This window comes from Canis lupus, chromosome 6, assembly GCF_003254725.2.
Source record: "Canis lupus dingo isolate Sandy chromosome 6, ASM325472v2, whole genome shotgun sequence".
Taxonomy (NCBI): Eukaryota; Metazoa; Chordata; class Mammalia; order Carnivora; family Canidae; genus Canis; species Canis lupus.
The window spans coordinates 69,937,253-69,957,235 of NC_064248.1; the positions used below are offsets into that span (position 1 = coordinate 69,937,253).

General features: G+C 39.7%; 1 protein-coding gene across 3 annotated transcripts in view; it reads right to left on the reverse strand.

The window, feature by feature from the left end:
* The window catches only part of ST6GALNAC3 (ST6 N-acetylgalactosaminide alpha-2,6-sialyltransferase 3), a 523,767-nt gene that overhangs the window by 53,651 nt on the left and 450,133 nt on the right, over positions 1 to 19,983 (reverse strand). The gene's annotated exons all lie outside the window — the stretch shown is intronic.

The following is a 19,983-nucleotide window of genomic DNA, read 5'->3' on the forward strand; positions in this document are numbered from 1 at the left end:
TGATGGAGGAGACACAGAAGAACAAAGCATTTTGCAGTCTGGGGCTAAGAGACCACCAAAAATTAGAATTCCAAATACCAGGCAAATTTGGTTCCCTAAGATAACATGAAAATGTGAGAAGAATAAGACATGTTGTTGAAAACTAATGTGTCTGGCACTTTGGTGTACCTCAAGAATTTACATTTAAAAACTAGCTCCCTGAGAAGCTATCTCAGTTAAAGCCCTGTGAGAGAACACCTGAATATGTGAGAGACAGAAAGGGTAGGCTGAAAAAAGGGAGCAGTCCATTTCCAAAGTCTCTGAAAAACAATACTGCGAATAGAGTTCAGAGTGGACATGAACGTTTCAAAATAAATTAGTTGGGGCGCGTGGGTGGCTCAGTCATTTGAGTCTTGATTTTGGCTCAATCATAATCTTAGGGTTGGAGCCCCACATTAGGCTCTGTGCTCAGCGAGGGGTCTGCTTGAGATTCTCTCACTCCCTCTGTTCCCCCTCCAACTCGTGCTCTCCACTCTCTTTCTCTCAAACTCTAAAGTAAATAAATCTTGAAAAAAAAGTTAGCCGACTTTAAGAGGCTCCTACTGGCCAAAGATGAGATGATTTTTGAGTGTGCACAAGGATAATGACTATAATGGATTGATATACTTCAATAAATTTTTAATTCCTGTGTTCTTCATAATATTAAGAAAATTATTGAATACTTACAAAGAATGCCAGGGGACTATGTTATTATTTTGAAAACTAGAAATAAACGAATCAAGAATTTGTCCTTCCTTTTCTACACTAATAGTACCGCTGTTAACCAAAGAGTAAATGATGGGAATTTTTAAATTACAGAAATATTACATCTAATAATAGATGTAAAGAATGCATGAGAACATAAGAATATCACTGTTTTATAATCCCAAGGAATTAATGGATCTGAGTATTGAACACCAACATCTCTTTAAAACAGATAACTAGATTTTATGTGCTTTCTACTAAGTAGACGATATCAGATGTGTAGTTGTCTTTTTAAAAAAAATAAAATATGAATATGATCAAACCTGTAGATCCAACTACTAATTACAGGAAATAAGAGGACCAAAGAACACATTCAACTATAGTATGAGGATGTAATCAGCAAAAGGTAGACTGTGAGAAGCTATGGGACAAATAACCAAATATCTCAACAAATGAACTGCAAGTAAAAGAAGAGGAAACGACTACCTATGTATATTTTTTAAAGATTTATTTTTTTGAGAGAGAGAGGGAGAGCAGGAGGGGAGGGGCAGAGGGAGAAGGAGAGAGACAGTCCTCAAGCAGACTCCCTGCTGAATATAGAGTCTGAATCCGGGCTCTATCCCATGACCCTGAGATCATGACCTGAGCTGAAATCAAGAGTCCACCACCCAACCAGCTGGGCCACTCAGGCACCCCTGAGTACTTATTATTTTTTAAAGTACTGAAGATATTCAATCAATTGCAATATATGGACTTCATTTAAATCTTGCCTTTTTTTTAAAGTAGAAGCATTTATGACACTATTAGACAATTAGAGATGTAAACACTAATGAGGTAGTTGAGGATATGAAGAAGTATGGTTAATTTTTAAATGTGATATTGGCTTTCTGGCCACATATAAAACTTGAGCTTTTTTTTTTTTTTTAAGATTTTATTTATTTATTCATGAGAGACACACACAGAGAGAGAGGCAGAGACATAGGCAGAGGGAGAAGCAGGCTCCATGCAGGAAGCCGGATGTGGGACTTGATCCCAGGACCCCGGGATCACGCTCTGGGCCAAAGGCAGACGCTCAACTGCTGAGCCACCTGAGGCGTCCCTAAAACCTGAGCTTTTTATAAAAATTTAGAAGTATGTACTGAAGTATTTAAAAAATAAAATAATATTAACATGATTTTGGATTTGCTTCAAAATATACAGAAGATGGGCTGGGGAGATGTGGTTAATAGTGGAGATGGGGCAGGGTAGACCATGAGTTGACGTTTGTTGGGGCTGGTGACGAATCAGCATGGAGGTTCATTATATGATCTTGTTTATATTTCTGTATTTTTGAATTCTCCACAATAAAAAACAAGAAGAAAAAATTAGTAGATATATAAACTTGTATCCCAAAAGACCAGCAAGAACTAAGCTAATTTAAGCTGTTTCAGATTTCCCAGTCAAGTTACTACACACCTACTGGTTTGGTTTTCCCAGATCCAAAGCCATCTCCACATGGAAGGAGGTGAATATATATGTAAATATGATAGAAAGAAAATAGAAACTCTCTCGGTACATTTGAATAGAATACAGGTATGTCTACGTACACACAAATGTGCGTCTGCATAGATGTATACTCCTTAGATGCATCTTTTTGATTTTCTGCTTGACACTGACATTTTCAGCCTTGTTGGAGAAGGTTAAGATCATGCTGAAAACAAATAAACTGGTATTTCAATTAGTACAAAAGCACATTTCAGATTATGTACCAGAAAAACGACCTTGGTGGCATGGTTAAGTAGTGTATATAATTGTGTGTCCATGTGAATGAGCATGCAGATGTTGTTCCTTAAAGATTAAGGGAATTCTACACCACCAAATGTCTGCGTCTAGCTCAATTTCAGCCTGGAGAAAATGCACTAGATCTAGGAATTCATACTTCAGAGTGGCTCCAAGTTTCCTGGGGCTAATCTTTAAAACCGAATACATATAGACTTTCTTCTCCAATCCAACAAATCAGGCAATAAAAAGATGGCTCACCTACTTTTCATATCAAAGGTCAAAGCATCCATCTTAATACTATACTGTCAAATGCTGGCACAATGAAATTAGAGCAAAATAACACAAGCAAACAAATACCCCCACCCCCAATCTCCAGAAAAGAAACAGAGTTTAGATTATTCTACAATGGCCTCTTGCGTCTGATTGCTTGCCACAACTAGTTGTTTGCACAACATAGAAACCCTTAAGGGTCCCTGCATTATTAGAGCAAATTAGCGTGTTTCAAGAAAGTAGTGGATTATTGCAGATGAAAGTGTTTTACCAACAGGGGTTTTATGGTTGGCAAATGTGATTATATAACCATTAGCATCTGCAAGCCAAACAAACATGTGCCATGTACCTCCCGGAAACACCTCAATGTGGATATTCTAATTTCTACCATTTCAAAAGAACAAAAGGATTTTTATCCGGGCATAGCCAAAGATAATTTTAAAAGACTGAAGAGTAAACTAGGGCAAATTGTTTCTGTGACTTAAACAATTATCAGCTTCCCATCTGGTATCTAAGGATAAATGGCAAAAAGAAGCGTCTGTCATTTTTTGAAACGTGGCAAATGTTGACCATCTACTTAATTAGTCTACTGTGCTCACTCACTAAACATATTGAAATTTTATAGAAGAGAAACTTGGGCAAAGTGGTAAATAGTCTCTTTCTCCATCTAAAGAGACTCAGGTCATAAAAAATGTCTTCCCAGAATTGCCTGCTGAATACAATTCTGTGGAGCTCTACCATTGCGCTGAGGTATGCTTGCAGCTGTCATTCCCACTAATGGCAGCAATGTGTGCGAGGGGATGAGAGGACAGCATCTTGAGGCTTTGAGGGTGTTGGCGCTAAATATTCCCCACTTGATCTCAGCTTTATTTTTGACAGATACTGCTGTGCTTGTAATGAACTTCAAACAACAGCTGGAGGAAGACATACCCAGTTCTCGAGGTCTATGGGAAATGAATGTTCTTATGACATGATTTATAAATGATATTATATCTATGAAATTTTAATGCTTTAATTTTGGCCCACATGGCATGAATTAGTGAGCCAAGATACTAACGGGCCCTATTTTCACAAGAGCGATTTCCAGTGAAAGATTAAGAGGCCATAGGTCTTCCTGGCAGGAGGACCCAGTGGTGGTGGAACCTAGCATGGCCTTTTCTACAAACCAATTCCTTTGGAGCGACCACAAAGCCCTCCATTTCTACAGTCTTATAATCAAAATCAGAGTAATAGGAAGATAACAAGGTTTGCTTGAACAAGACTCGATGAGGACAAATTGGGTCAAACAAAACAGATCAGAAGAGAGAGAAATCCTTTAAAAATATTTACATGGCACAATTTCTCCTCCTTTTTCTCGGGTTGCCATTCCATCTGAATATTTATGCGTCAGGTCAACAAAGGAAAAGAACTTTGCATTAAACCACAGTTTTAATCTTTGAACCACAGAGACAGACATTTGTTTTGTTTTGCTTTTTTCCCCCTTCCTTTCTTCCTTCCTTCCTTTCTTGGTGGTGGTGGGGGTGGGGGTGGGGAGTGTCTGGGGTGGCAGTGGCTGTCCTGAGTCAATCAGCACGGCATATGCACCTCTGTCTGAGACATCGTGGCAGGTAGGGAAGTGCAGTCATGTCAGAGCTGGTTTCCATCTCACATCCTGGGCAGGGGGGCGGGGGGTGGGTGGGGTGGGGTGGGGGTGGGGTGGGAGGAACCGTCGCAGAACAATCTGTCAAAGTGGATGATGACATGGTATAGGTCACAGACTCTACATAGTTCAGGGAGAAGGGAAACCAGGGACATCTACGGTGATCAGAGAAAAGCTCCACAAAGAACAGATGGAGAGTTAGGCCAGAATTTTGACAGCTATGGGGAGAGAGGACATTCTTCCCAGGCATGAGATCCTACTAGATCAGTATTGGAGCTTCTAGCCTCTGGATAATGTGTATAACTGTTTCAGAAGAATACACACCACATATAAAAAATATTATACTTATATATATGTTATTTTATACATATACAGAGACAGAGAGAGAGAGAGAGAGAGAGAGACTGAAGGGAATAGTTACACATGCAAATCTACCCCTTCAGCTATGAGAACCCTCTTGGTTCCTTGGGACTACTGTAGAAATGGTTCATCGGGATCCTTAGAGCCCATCCTTCTGGCTCTTCTTCTAACATGTCATCTGTATATTCCAGAGTTATTATACAACTTTTATGAAACTAAGTCTACGAGACAGGTTCTAATGTGTGACTGATGCCTCTTTTGTGAGCCAGAGAAATCTGCACAGCCCGTGTCTCGGGAGACTAATACTTCAGCTCTTCGTGGGGTGTTATTACCTGTTTGTGTCTGGCTTCCACAGCACTAGACTGCCAAAATTCCTTGGTCTAACTGCAGCAAGGGAAAAGCTATCATCATTATGGATTGGGAGCAAACAATTAACTTTGCAGGAAGCAATTCAAATGAGAGCCAAATTTCTTTTTGGACATTCTGTGATATCAAAACTTTGGTTTATTAGGAGATACAAAAACACTTCATTTTCCGTAGTGTCTATGGCTTGCATTAAGTTTTATCCCTTGGCCTTTCCCTGTGTTGCTTTACGAATAAAAGCACCATCACAAAGAGAAATATTCATTGCCAAATACCTAATAGTCCTGTTCTCCACTGCATCTGACAGTCTCTAGGGGAGACATTCTTTGAGCAGAGTTGCCTAAGGTTTCCCTAGCTGGCCCTGACTATACTGGCCACCTGTTCCCTGTTTAGAAAAACCATCCTCCCCCATCCCAACCTTCTGTTCCTTGTCTCAGACTAACGATGATATATGGGGTGCTGTGCTCCTCCTAATTATGAAAATTGCATTCCGTTGGTTCCAAGATTTTTATTTGATATCTTCTCAGAATCTTGGCTAGCCTCTGTGCCTTGGAGTCCTTAAGTAAAATTAGATATTGGAGCCCCCCATATAGGGAGGTTTTAACCAGGAGCTCTTATTTTAAAAAGGAAAGCTAGCTTCCCAGAGAAAAGATGCCAATTACTTACCCTATAGTCCACCAAACCACCAAGCCTACCTCCATACCTGAAGAAAAGTTCCCAGACCCTGGTGTGTGAGTACCATCACCGGTGAACACATCATTGCTCACGACATCTTTCTAGTAGATTTTCATCAGCACGTTGCTCCTTCACGACTCTTCACCTGTGTTCATGGGGGCACCATCAGCCCCTAACTTCTCAAGTCAGAGCCTGAGAGTTCCTCTTGATGCCTTCTCAACTCTCTCCTTCTGCACCCCTATATTTAGTTACCATCAAACCTCCCTCCTCAATATCTTCTAACCCACTCCACTCCGATCCACCCACCCTATACCACTTTATTTTAGGGTCTCATGATTCCTCACTGGAATTATACAGCAAACAGGTGGCAATCCATTCTTAGGCCCATTTGTCCTCCTTTTGATTTCTATTTAATGGTTTCTACATACTGTAGTCTGGATGATTGCTCTGAAGTGCAAATCTGCTATTATCATCCTCCCCTTTCAAACCCTTCAGTGGCTCTCCACTACCGACAGGTGATATACACACCTTTTGTCAATGGTGCCTGGACTGTCCTACCCCTTCTTCTTTTAAATAACTCTGATTTGTCCTAGGGAACTCATTTCTAAAATAACTGTTTAATTATATGCTCCAGGAGCTTCTTTGGGGGATGGGGGGGATGTTTTATCTGACTGGTCTGTGAATCCTCAGCACAATGAGAATGTCTGACAGAGCCTGGGTTCTCAATATATGTTTAGTGAATGAATCAGTGGTGCAATTAATGAATAGTCTACCCTCCTCCTAGCGGGCCACAAAGGGAGTTACAGGATAGGAGTAGTGTTCAGGTGCTACTGGAAATCACAAGATGGAGAGAAAACTCAACTGTTTCATTTTTACAACAAAACGGTTAATGTGCTTGCAATGTGTTGGAAGAGAACCTAGGAATGATTATCTTTCCTTCAGAAACTATAGCGAATTTCCATTTCCTCTGCATATAAACTTTTGTTATAGCTCAAACCAAGACATTTCAACACTGGCTTCCCCGTGACAGCATAGTCTGCCTGTTAGAGTCTCTTCTCAGCCACAAAAACAGGTATTTGGGCTGCTTCCAAATGCCATTCCAAGTTCAGACTTTCTATTAAAGTGATTCAGCTCTTTAGATGGCCTTGACCAAAGAAGAGTCCAGATAGAGCTTAGAAGACCAACTTCTTTGCCTTAGCATACAGCTTGAGGCAGGCCATGCAAGGATCAGTGAGGGAGGAAGGGGCCACCTTTCCAACTAGCTAAGTCAGATGAAATTAGCCGTGCTGACAAAGGAATGATGGATGTCAAAGCCACATCACCTCGCCCCTAGTCCTTTTATACACCACTGGCGTTTCCTTATCCATTCTATTATCTTCTTCACTGGTTTTATGAAAGGGACTTTAGTACCTTAGACATTTTCAGGGTCTCTCTGGCTGGTTGGCCTTGGAGGCTTGGGAAAGAAATATGCTCATGCCTCAATTCCGTTGGCTGAGACTCTTTCTGGGACTTGCAGGTTACTTTCAATGGAAGAAACTACAGGTCATAAGGAAGAACATTTTAAAAACTGGAGCACTGCCTGGTAGGACAGGCTGCCTCAAGAAGAAGAGAGCTTCCTGTGCCTGGAGATTTTAAAAAGAGACCAATAATTAATGTTTCATATGCTGGGGAGAGGATTCAACCATAGGGAACAGGGGTATAGGGTTGGTAGGAACAGTAGAGCAGACCATGTAATATTCTAGTCCTCTTCCATCTCTGAGAGTCCATGAGCCTAACAGATTTGACTCAACTGATGATAAATTCTATCCATGTGCAGACTTAAATAACTGTCAAAAGGCTATAAAATATCATTTAGAAATAAGATTGATAGGACTTTCTCAGTTTTATGTAATCCACTATTTTAGGCACACCGATTAGATAAAAATTCCTGATCATGAATTTAACAAATCATCACTCAAAAAACTATGCCAGATACCAAGTCCTATAAACGCTTATTTAGAAAAGTTTGGTCACAAATTATTTATTGGATTTTAAAGTTTTGCACTGGGTATTTCTACTCTTTCCTTTCCACTATTATGACACTTACATTGGCATTTTTTTTGCATTATTCATTGTATTTTTAGTACCTAAAACAGTAATTGGCACATAGTAGGTGTTCAGTTAATATATTGTGAATGGTGAACATTTTCTTACCCACAAGATTGGACAAAAAAGATAAACAGTATTTTTCTAAAGTGAATATTTTCCTTGGATCCTTCTCTACTGCCCCTGTTACCACCCACTCCTACCCAGAATAGCTCTAAATACTCAAAGAACATGATGAGACCACCCATTACTTCCTAGAACTGTAAGACCAGATGATACACACAAAATGTTAACAGTAATTATATCTTGATAGGCAAATTATTAAATGTGCTTTTTTTCTTTATGCTTTTTCATTTTCATGATTTTTCTAGAATGAACTTTTATTACTTTTGCTATTTTTGTATGATACAAAACTAAAAGGAGAGAAAATGAATAAGATGCCCACCTTGGCCCTACCTTCGTACAAATCTGGCTGACATCTCTATAAACATGGAATCAAGAGGTTTTTTTTTCTTTTCTTCCATATAGATGAAGTACAAGTAGTGTGAGACTGAGGCTACAGAGTCACACAAAGATCTGGGTAGAGAACAAGTTGAACACGTAGGCTCCCTGGATCAGGGCAGGGACCAGTCTTAAATTGCTCCCTACTGTGCAATTCACGTGTAGAACACTGTTTCCTTGACTATAAGAACACTGCCTCAGGGTGTTTAAGATACATGTGATTTTGATGCTAACTGCTTGCCAATCAACAATAGGATTTGTAATGTAGAAGGAGGAGGCAGCTGACACAATGACCTGTCAGAGGGTTCATATTGCCTTTGACATGTTAACAGGTAACTAGATACTTGTGAGAGGAGCCAAAAGACACTTTCACTCACAAGGACTGGTAATCAGTTCTAAAAAGTGCCCGTAAGAATCATCAAATGCCTGGCATGCTCCCTGAATGAGAGTTGGCCAAGTGACTTCTCAGGTTTGCTCAGCATCGCCTTCAGTCCAAGGTACAACTAAAACAATGAAGCCTATTTTCCCACCACTCCTCTGGCAACGCATTTCTAATCTAATCACATTGATCACTGAGCAAAGATTATCCATTTCTACAAAACTTAGTTAACTTTCTGAGCTATGGTCTGAGATCAGCAAAGCTTCTCTTAACCGATAAGACAAGCAATTTCATTTTCTTCTCTAGTGAATTTAAGGTACTAAGCCATACCTAGAAGTGTTCAAAATGGTATCTTCTTGTCTCTTTGCCAAGCCATAAGACTAACAATACTTATGACAAGCTGAAAAATTTCTTAGCTGCCTGCTGTTTCTGCAACAAATTTCTTTCATCAACTAATTCACTAATTTGGGCCTTCTTGAGGACTCAGCTAATTTGTAAGAACAGGTGGCTCATTCCATAAGTGTTCAATAAAGATTCACACATGATTACACATACAGCACTGCCTTAAAAACAAATGAAGAAATGTGTGTATTTATGGAGAAGCTAAAGAGACAGACAAGAGATTCTTCAGTGGCTAATGGTGTGCATCTGGTAAAATTATTTCAAAAACTGATAGGGGAAGGGGATGGAGGCCAGTGACATAAGGATATAAAGTCCTATCACATAGACAATTAACTATTCTTGGGAAACCACCAAGAGATAATGGATATGGGAACAAACAAACAAAAACTACTATTTACAGCCTCACTTTTATTTTTCTCTCTATTCTTACGTTTATGTGGATTTGTGTTCATTCATTCATACATACCAAAGTTTCTGAGCACTTAATAGCACTTATTCTGTATCAGACACAGTCTCAATCAAAATCATCTACTCTCTTTTGTCATAAAAAGATGAAAACATGTATCATAAGATTAAGAAAATAGCATAACCTTGCTTAAAAAGATATTACTAGAATAGGTAAGAAAAAACCAGTTCATATAAAAAAAATGTAAAGCCAATCAACCTACAAGAAGAAAAAAGAATTACAGCAACAATTCTGGCTGATGTTTTTGTTGACTTAAGGATGATTTTCCCATGAGAAAGATATAACTAATTCAACAAAAAATGCCTAACATATGAAAAAAATAGAAGCTACAAAGTGATGTTATTCTGTTTTTTGATGATTAAAAGGGCAATAATTTCTGCTGAAATAGTTACTACAAGAGAACACAGGAATTTTCCCCTCTTTTTTCTCAGTAAGAGAATTAAGAAAACCCATGTGGATATTGCATAAATCATCCCCTTATAAACCACCAGAACAAAATAGTACAAAGTACAGTGAGTACACAATGGTTTTGAATTAACACATACATAACAGGGTGACAATGAATTCAGTCACTTTTTACATGCAGTATATAAAGAGAATCAAGTCACTTAGGCAAAGTGGATCCTTCTTTCCCAGTTATAATTCTAACTATCCTTTTCTATTTATCTAGGAAAAAGGAATGTTTGCATTTATAAGACAGTAAACACTTCTAGTCTTCTGAAGGTAAAATACAGGTTAATGGACATGAGGAATTCAACAATGCCATATTAAAAAAAACATAATTTTCTAAAAGAAAGAGGACCTTGGAGATCATAAAATCATGGTTGTGATAATTCTTCAGCTGGTATAAGGTTTACTAGCCTTTATAAATGTGGAAGCTATCTCTTAAAAATAGATGGATACAGAGGTAGCCTATGTTTTGTGGTTCAAAGGATCAAGAGGTGCTCAGTCATTTATTCACTTTCATTAATTTGTTCATTTATTCAATAAACATCTGATAAGAACTGAACATCTAATAAGAGCGAGATATTTTGATAAGCTCAAGGCATATGAAGGCAAATAGATCATTACCATTAATGAATACAGTAAAGTTTGGTAAATGCTAAGAGAGGGACATGTAAACCAGAGAAGGGGGTCTAAGCCAAATTTCCCAGTAGAGGTGATGATAGACCAAAGTTTTGAAAAATAAGTAGAGGATGGCTCTAAGAAGGGAATTGGGATATAGAAAGTTATCCCAGGGTGAAGTAGATGCAGAAAGTTGTAAAAACAAACGAACCAACAACAACAAACACATAAAACAAAATAATCCATGATGTATTATGAAAAAAAAGTAGTTTGGTGTAGCTGTAGAGATGGGAGTAAGCCAAGGAGGTAAGAGATAAATTCAGGATGAGTTTGAGAAAAGTCTCATCTGCTAAACTAGGGTCCAGAAACAGTGGGTGTGCTGTTTCTAGAAAAAAGGAAGAAAAAAAAAAAGGAGGAAAAGGAGTGACGATAGCTTAAGGGACTATGGCGCACCATATGTAGACCAATACACATATTACGAGCATATATTGTGTATATTATTTAGGAGAATGGAGAGAGAAAGAAAGGGGCAAAACTTTTCTGCAAAGGAATAATGGCTGAAAACTCCCCAAATCTGGGGGAGTAAACAGACACTCAGATCCAGAAATCTCAAAGAATCCCAAAAAAGATGAACCCAAAGAAATCCACATTAAGATACATTATAATCAAATTGTCAATAGTCAAAGACAAAGAAATACTTTTGAAAACAGGAAGAGAAAAGTGAGTTATCTCAAGGGAACCCCCATGAGATGATCACTAAGATTTTTTAGTGAAGCCTTGCATGCTGGAAGGTCACAGTGCTCAAATTAGTCTGCTGACCAAGAATACTATTCCTGGCAAAGCTGTCTTTCAAAAAATAAAGGAGAGATTAAAACTTTCCTAGACAAAAGGTTGAGGGAATTCATCACTAGTGGATCTGCCTGACAAGAAATGTAGAGCTCTTCAAGTTGAAACAAAAGGATGTTAAACAGCAACATGATAGTAAAAGAAAGTATGAAATTCGTCAGTAAAGGTAGATATGTAAATAAATACAAAATATCATGTTACTACAATGATGGTAGATAAATTACTTTTCTTTCTGGCTTGTATTTATCTTAACATTTTTAATCTAGTGTCCAGTCATACATCTAATCTTTCATTTCCCACATTTCTTTTTTTAAGTTTTAATGCCATTATAATTAACATACAGTGTTATATTAGTTTCCGTGTATAACATAGCAATTCCACAATTCTATACATTGCTCAGTGCTCATGGTAAGTGTGCTCTTAATCCCCTATTTCACCCATCCTCCCACTTGCCTCCCCTCTGGTAACCATCAGTTTTTCACTATAGTTAAGAGCAATCACTTTTAATTCCATTAAAAAGGATAAAAGACAAAAGTTTTAAAAATAACTAAATAAAATTACATTTATGGGTATGCAATTTAAACAGATAAAAATGTGATATCATTAATATATCATGTGGAGAAGGAAAGGTGTAGAGTTTTTGGATGCAAGTGAAGTTATTATCAGCTTAATAGATTGTTATACAATTATAAATTGTTATAGCTATAGATACTTTATGTAAGCCTCATGCTAACCATAAAGAAAATACTTGTAGGGGATACACAAAACAAGTAGTGGGTATAATGATTATATATAATGATTATTTTTATATGTTATATATAATGTGTATAAACATGTGTATATATAATGTGTATAAAATGTACATTTTATGTGTTATATATAATGATTATTTTTATGTGTTAACTTGAATGGGCTAAGGAATGTCTACTTAGCTGGTTAAATGCTATTTTTGGGTGTGTCTTTGATGTGTTTTTAGAAGAGGTTAGCATTTCAATTGGTGGACTGAGTAAGCTAGATGACCCTACTCAAGGTGGGAGGGCACTATCCAATCCATTGAGGGGTTGAATAGAACAAAAAGGCAGAGGAAGTTTGAATTCACTCTTTGCCTGATGGTTTGAGACATCAATCTTCTGTCTTCAGAGCTCCTGGTTCTTAGGCCTTGGAACTATACCACTAACTATCCTTCAGCTTGCAGGTGGCAGACTGTGGGGCTTTTCAACCTCCATAATTGTGTGATCCAACATCTAATGACCTATCAGTTCTATTTTTCTGTAGAACCCTAACTAATACAGTAGGAAACCATAGAGAGATTTTAATCAGAGGAGTGAGATGATTGGATTTGCATTTCAGAGGAGGTCATACCAGAATTACAGATTGCATTTCAGAGGAAATTTTAATAATTTGGTAGAAAGATGACAATTAAAAGACAGTAGGTGGTAACTGGACTTAGTGTGGGGAACATTTTGTAATGTATAAAAAAATATGAAGCATTATGAATGAATGTGCACCTGATACTAATAGGATATTGTATGTCAATTAATTTCAACAAATATACTTTAAAAGGAGAAAAAAAACATGGGAATGGGGAGAAATACAGATATGACACAGAAAAGATAATATTCAGTGTAAAATTGAATGTGGAAGATGAGAAGCCTTGTCTATCACCAAAGATGTCCATCATTTTTGCCCATCCTAGGGAAAATGAACCAAGGAGAAGTTTTGGAAGAAAAGAAAATGTGTTCAGTTTAAAGTAGTTTGAGTTTTAGTTGCTTACAAAGGTATGGAAGTACAGACATCTAATTGATAACTGATACTTGATTCTGGATCTCAGCAGGCATAGGCTGAGAATAGGAACGTATAAATGGCACCTGAAGCCATGGACATGGATGACGTTGCCTAAATATTACACAGAGAATGAAAGGGAAAGAGGGGTGTCTGGGTGGCGCAGCTGGTTAAGCATCTGACTCTTGGTTTCAGCTCAGGTCATGATCTTGGGGCCCTGGGATCGAGCCCTGCAACAGGCTCCATGTTCGGTGTTGTTTCTCTCTCTCTTTCTCTCTCTCAAATAAATAAATAAAATCTTAAAAAAAATAATGAAAAGGAAAGAACCAAGAAATAGATCCTGGGGAGAATGATATTTCTGGATTAATAGAAACAAAAATCCATGGGATGCCTGGGTTGCTCAGTGCTTGAGCATCTGCCTTCGGCTCGGGTCATGATCCTGGAGTTCTGGGATCGAGTCCCACATCGGGCTCCCTGCATCGAGCCTGCTTCTCTCTCTGCCTGTGTCTCTGCCTCTCTCTATCTGTGTCTCTCATGAATAAATAAATAAATAAGTAAATAATAAACAAATAAATAAATAAAATCTTCAAAAAAAGGAGAAAGAGAGAGCGAGAAATCCAAAGGAAATGAAAGAGGAACAACCAGAGCAATGTCCCCTCAGGCAAGAGAAGAGAGAATTCTGATAAAGGGAAATGAGTCAAATGCCCCAGAAAGATAAATGAAAACAAAGAAAATGTCCATGTACTTTTGCAACACAGGATGTTATTGGCGAGTTTATCGGTATGGTAGTGTGAAAACCCAGCTGTGTTAGTTAGGGAAGCAGACGAAAATTTAGGGAGAAAGACACTGAAAGTGCACATGACTTTGAAGTAGCTTATATGAAGGATAGAAGAGTTCATCACAGTAAAAACAGGGGAGTGTGGGATTGAAAAAGTGAAAAGTAAGAAAAATGGAATTAAGCATTTTCATAGGTGCCATGGAGAAAAATCAACAGTACAGAGAAATAATTGAATGTATGTAAGGAAGGAAGGAAAGAAGCAAGAAGGCAGGCAAGGAAGGAAAGGAGGAAAGGAGGATGTATGGCGGGAAGGAAAGAATGAATGGAGCGGGGAGGGAGGGAAAGAAGGAAGGAGGTTGAGAGGAAAGAAAAACAAGGACCCTTGGTCTGAGGCAGAGGATCCAAAGCATAGGCGAAGAGTTGCCCATCGCTCTACATACATTTTGAATGATATTTTATGAAGGTTTGTTTTCTAAAGATATTTTAATGCACATATGCCATAAAGTTGGAGTAAGTTTATGAACAGATTCCATAAAGTTCATGTTGATTTTAGAAGGACATTATCAGCTCAACCAACCTGAGTGCACACTACTCAGAAATGGCCCAATCAACCGTCTAAATTAGACCCAGTTCTTAGCGGTTTAGAGCAAGGCCCAGCCCCTTCACCTTCGCTGCCCCCTTACAGAAAACGGATGGAATTCACTCACATCCTGCGTCAGCCAGAAAGCGACTGGTGATTCACACCACCTAGACCTGGATGGGACACTGAGTCACTTGATTCCTGAAGAGAAAAGTAGGTGGAGGAAGTGGATTTCCTGAACTTTATGAACATCAAATCCAAGAACACAGAAGTTTCATGGCTTAAAAAAAAACAAAAAAATTCTGATGCTAATAGCACTAGTGATAAAATAGGGGCCTAATCAAAATGTCTCAGTATTGAACAATGAGCCCTGCAGCACCCGATTATGTAGTGCTGTTTCTGGTGAGAAAATATGATATTTGGGGATATAACCAAACCTACAGCCATAAATAAGACACGGGGAGAAGTAGGAGGGCTCTCTACACGCTGTCCTGTGTGATTTTAATTGTAGTTCTATTAAGAGAGTAATTATTTGGGAGTGAGTTTTCAAGCAATCAGGTTTTCACATCCAGACTGCACTTCTCCTAAAGTTGACTTGCTAATAAAGTTGCATTTGCAAGCCATATTAACATGATTTTATTTTGAACGTGTCATTTTGATTTGCCTAGGAGTCTTGTTTTGATTTGCCTGGGCTAATTTTGCAGCAGAACAAACACAGAATTTTCTTTAGTTGTCTTAGTTCGGGCAGGCCCTGTACTGGGTTAATAAGCGACTTACTGTGTTCCTATTAATTCATTTTTGCCGAGTATTCCATTTTAAGTCTGGAATACTACTTCCTCCTTGCATGTACTGAACTAGGTTTTTTTTTTTTTTTTCTTTATTGACTTGTTTTGTATCATTAAGACAAAATATGCCCTGGAAGGAAAATGTAATAATTTTTAAATTATTATTTTTTTGTTATATTGTTTTGGTTGCCTTCACTTCAAACAAGTGTACATCCGGGCAGCAGAGACAGTTGTATAGGACTCTTCATTCATTTTCCTAGAGAATGGTTTATCAGCAGCTGAAAAGGGGTTATTTATTCTGCAAAATGCAGAGCAGATCCTTTGACAAGCAGATCTCATCAAGGTGCGTTCAGAATGCCCGGGTGCTTGCACAGACAAGCCATCCCCTGGAGCACTGTCACCCATTTATTCTTCTCAATGTCCCTCTAGGTTTCTGGCTACAAAAAGAACAAAATAAATTAAATTAACAAAATCCATTTTGGAAAATGCATCTTTTGTGATGGGTTCCGGGAAATGCTCAGTGCAGGCATGAATACCACAAGCATTTCCGCTCACACCCGAGATGGCTTTGCTGTGATACACGGGATTTGAGGCGAGGGCTCATTAATGCACCTGCACACTAAGTAACGGATGGTGTGTCAGTATTGCCACTCTGCACTCCCATCGCTCCCCCTGCGTCGTGTAGACGCTCAGTCTGCTATTGTTTGCTTGGGTAAAAACTGCGGGTGTGGGTGGGGAATGGTTGTGTGTGTTGAAGTAGGTGTTCCTCCCTGCGCGGGTTCAATGTGGTGAGCTCCTGTAGAGATTCTAAATTACAAAGCCACCGCACAGAGTTTATAGACGACTCTCACGCTGGGATAGAGATGGTCTGCAAAGAGTGTTCGGAGGAAAGCACATACACCACACAGAAGCAGGCTTGGGCACAAACCTTCCCCACATCTCCATAGACAGGAGTTGGTGTGTTAGAGCAATGTGCTAAGGCAGCTCAATGACCAGGGGAAAGGCCCAGGTGTCCAGGAATGACAAGCAGACTTCAGCTGGGAGGGCAAGGTTCACATCCCGCCTCTCCTGGGTGCTCCTCTGACCTTGGGCAAGCCACTGACCCTCTCTGAGCTTCACGAGCAGGGTGTGCTGACTCCTGCTTGGGGAGGGGGGGTGGCTTACAGGATGGGACTGACCTAACAGATAAGCAGCCTCCCGATGCCCACACCGAGTTCGTTGGGCTTCCTGCCCCACGCTGGGGATAGAAAATGAGAAGATGTGATTCCTGCCTTGAGGTTAGAGCGTTTTCTTCCTTGCTTTGATTTCTGAAGCCTCTTCTCCCGTTGCCATAAGACCTCAAGTCCAGCAGTCACCTTATTTCTATCATACAGATGCAACTACTGAGGCACTGAGGTATCTAACTACTTGCTTAGATCAAATGAGACAGATACTCCATAGAGGGTCTGCATCGTGGTACGTGCTTGGCCATTGCAGGCTTAGGAAAGCAGATCTTCCTTGATCACGTTCCACGACTGATTACCAGTTGGCACACCTATCCCACGTAGACTGAAGTATTACCAGGGCAAATCACTAAAAGCACGGGGAAGAGGACAGTAGGGTCTTGGAACCACGGCGTACGGATTCACAAGAGAGAGGACCAGTTTGATTTGATTCGGGCTGTTCAAAGGACATCTTTGAAATATCAAGGGAATTAAAGATTAAAACTGCAATATTATTAAGTACCTTTGCATTGGGATATTATTGCATCTGGGGGAGTGACTGCCTAGTGGTGCAGCTTTATGATGTTTTATTGTGTAAAGGGAAAGAAAAAAATGACATTTTATAACATTGTTTTGTTAGTTTTAGTACATCAGTGGAAACAGTCTTCCCATTTTGCTTCAGTTTTTCTAGTAAAATGTCGTAAGTAAATAACAATTGGTACTCCCCCTGTTTCTTTGATTATTGTTCTCTTGTTAGTACCTTACTTTGCCAGTCATATCAAAAGTAAGGGCATGATTGCTCCCATGAATATGCATAATTATAGAGCCTACACCAGCTTGCATAGTATATTAAACCTGAAATTGAAATTCCAATCAGATGTGTTATGGTACTGTGCAACATCAAAACTAAGAATAAGAGGGTCTCACTGCTTTAAAAAACATATTTAATTTGATGCAGGCATGCCCTGAAAACAGTACAAAAATACCTCTTTTGCTTTCCACATATATAATAGGGAAATATTCATATCCTATCCCTCTCTCTTTTTCCCTCTCCCTCCCCAACCTTCCTAGCTCCCTCCCACCTACTTTCCTTGTCTTTATTCCTTTTTTCCCTTTCATTCATTCATGAGCTATTTATTGAGAGTGGGTCGGTCGCCAACAGTCTGGGATTGCCTGTGGCAGAGTGGATTCCAGGGATGTGAAACTTTCTGCTAAAACTGAGAAATTTCAGTGATGCCTGGTGGCTCAGTGGCTGAGCATCTGCCTTTGGCTCAGGGTGTGACCCCGGGGTCCTGGGATCGAGTCCCGCATCACGCTCCCCTTGGGGAGTCTGCTTCTCCCTCTACCTGTGTCTCTGCCTTTCTCTCTGTGTCTCTCATGAATAAATAAATAAAATCTTTTTAAAATAAAAAAAAATAAAATAAACCAGAGATTTCTAAGCGATCTGCGATGAGTCGGTCACTGTAAGTGACAGTCTATTTTGTGCCTGACACTCCTCTAGGTGCTGGGATTTCAGCAATAAATAAAGCAGATCCCGTCTCACGTAGTGTACTTTCCAAGAGAGAGCAACCGAAAATGAATTCTGACGATGGGAGTAAGAGGTAGGGAGAAGAATACAACAGCGTAGGAGGCAAATAGTGATGTGTAAGGCAAGGAGACGGCTTCATGCAGGGTGGTCCAGCAGTACCTTTCTGATCAGGTGACATTTCAGCAGGGTGTGAAGGAAATGAGGGGATGAGCCACAGGGCATCCCGGGGAAGAGGGCTCCAGTAATTGGAAAGGCTCTGGAGCGGGAGTGTGCCCAAGGCTTGGAGCAACAGCCAGGAGGCCCATGTGGCTGGAAGTGGTGAGAGGAGGCAGGGGTAGGACGTGGAGGGTCTGCTGCGACATCCTAAAGAACATGAGCTTTCACTCTGAGTAATGAGAAGCCACTGGAGGGTTATGTAGGTTTACATTTTTGTGCAGAAAATAAACCATAGGGGGAGTGGGTTGATGCAGCTAGACTATTTAGGAAGATCTTGCCATAGTCCTTCTATTGTTGGGATGTCTTAAGTATGAATTGCTCTTTACCTTCTAGTTGTTAAGCCAGGACCCTTTGGAAGTGACAGTTTACATCCCACCGTGTCTGAGATATGGTTAGATATCTAGCCACAGGTATCTAGCAGGTCGTTATTTTAGAGTAGAATCTGGGGGAGCCTTGCTGATTGGCATTTGACCTTCAAGGATCCAGAGGGCACCTGCCAGTCACTATGACCTCACATCTACTACCTAATGAAGTCGTATTTGTTAACCAAATATACATCTGTACTTTCCTGACTAGTTAAACTAGTTCCTAACTATATCAGAGTACCAAGTTGTCACTTAGAACAATCACTGAAATAAAGCAAAAATGCAGCACTGCTCAAAAATAGGAATATTTTCAAAAGAAAATCTAAAAAAAGACCTCTTAATCGTCTTATGGTAGAGGTAATAATTTCAAATTATGTTAACGTGCTTTTACTTTCTGCAGTCTTTTGTGCACATCCCCATATTGTTCCAGAGGCATCCATTTGCCCCTGGGAGGATTAGGATTATTAGGGTAGGATTGCAAAGGTACAGGGAGGGTTGATACGCGGCTTTGGATATCCAGATCTTTGGCACAGGCAGCAAGACAATAGTCCTTAACAACTGGTTCTGTTGAAAATGAAAAGGATTTTCTAAAATCTGTTAGCTTCAATTAACACATCAAGAACAGGCCTGAAGCACAAATCAGGCATATTTGTGCTTTTTCTGTAACGTAGAGAGAACCCTCTTTCTATTACTTCAGCTGAGCTGTGCAGTTTATTGTTCTGGGAAGGATATGACTTGGAAGGAGCCCATTCAAGAAAGGAGGGGAAAATGGGGCATGGGGTGTGGGGGTTTCCTCTTTCTCTGAAGAATTCTCTGTGGGAAGAAACAGGGAGAGAGGTCAGGGAAGCCAATGGGAGGATAATGTGTCCTGCAGTCTCCTGATGTGGGGTGTGTATGTGTGTGTGTGTGTGTGTGTGTGTGTGTGTGGCTGTGCTCTGGGAGGAGACTCTGGTAGCCCCACAGAATGAAATAGCCCGTGGTTAGCTATCTAGAATCCTGCTCAACCCAAGCTTCCTCTTGCATTCTGGAAGACAGCAGGAATATGGCATGTGTGCTGTGTCATTTTGTTCCTGGCATGGCAAATCCCCAGAAAGTTTACCCAATGAGAGGTCAGAAAAAACAAACAAACAAACAAACAAACAAACAAAACCACGGGCTTCATGAATGAGATAAGTGGGGTCCTTTGCATTTGGATACCAGCACCAATGGACA